Source organism: Corvus kubaryi, unplaced genomic scaffold (genome assembly GCF_017639235.1).
Source record: "Corvus kubaryi isolate FWS band 111438036 unplaced genomic scaffold, C.kubaryi_AGA036_p1.0 37387, whole genome shotgun sequence".
In the NCBI taxonomy this organism is placed as follows: Eukaryota; Metazoa; Chordata; class Aves; order Passeriformes; family Corvidae; genus Corvus; species Corvus kubaryi.
Genome location: NW_024581129.1, coordinates 7,853,266 through 7,854,204, shown reverse-complemented (window position 1 = coordinate 7,854,204; position 939 = coordinate 7,853,266).

Below are 939 nucleotides of genomic sequence, written 5' to 3'. Positions count from 1 at the left end.
CAGGGCTCGGGGCTGAGGAGGCCTCAGGTCTCCATCGTGGCGAGCCCGCGGCCCCCGCCCCGCAACGACCGCGCGGCCCTCAGCGAGCGCGGCGCGCCCGCCCGGCTCCTGCTCTCGGCCCCGCTCGGCCCGGGCTCGGCTCGGGTTCGGCCTCGCTCGGTTCGGGCGCGACTAGGACTCGGCCCCGCTCGGCTCTGCCCGGCCCCTCTCGGTTCAGGTTCGGGCTCAGGCCTGTTCGGCCCGGCGCCGCCCCGCTCGCTTCAGGCTCGGCCCCGCTCGCGTCAGGCTCGGTCCCGCTCGCTTCAGGCTCGGTCCCCGCTGGATTCAGGCTCCGTCCCGCTCGGTTCGGTTCGGCCCCGCGCGGCCCCGATGGCGGCTCCCGCGACCGCCCCTGCCCTCAGCGCTGCGCCGAGGGGTTTCCCGGCCGACAGCGCACGGGCCGCTGGAGCATGCGCAGAGGAAGCCGCGTCCACCACGCCGCACGTGACCCGGCGCCGCGCGTGACACGGCGTCACGTGGGCGCTGCGGGCCCTCCCCCTGCTCCCGGGCGCCCCCTAGCGGAGCGCGTGGTTCCCGCATGTGCGCCCCTCAGGAACCCGCCGGAAATGAAAGGACACGATTGAGGTGAATATTGACATGATACACTATAATAGTCACCGTCCTCTGGATTTCATAGCGCAGTAATGTCATGGTTAAACCTCTCCCTCTTTCACGTTATGCGCTGGTGTTGCGTTCAACCCATTTTTTGAAACTTAACTAAGAACAGTCTTTCACTCTACAAATACGTATTTTCTAATTCTCAAATCTCTACATGGAAAACCTTTTGCCGACCAGCTGCCACACTGCTGTCTCAAAGAAATCAATCCAAAGACAAGTTAATTTTTCAAATAAAAATAGTGAAGCCTTGGAATAAACTCTTGTCATCTAAAATTTTTGTCT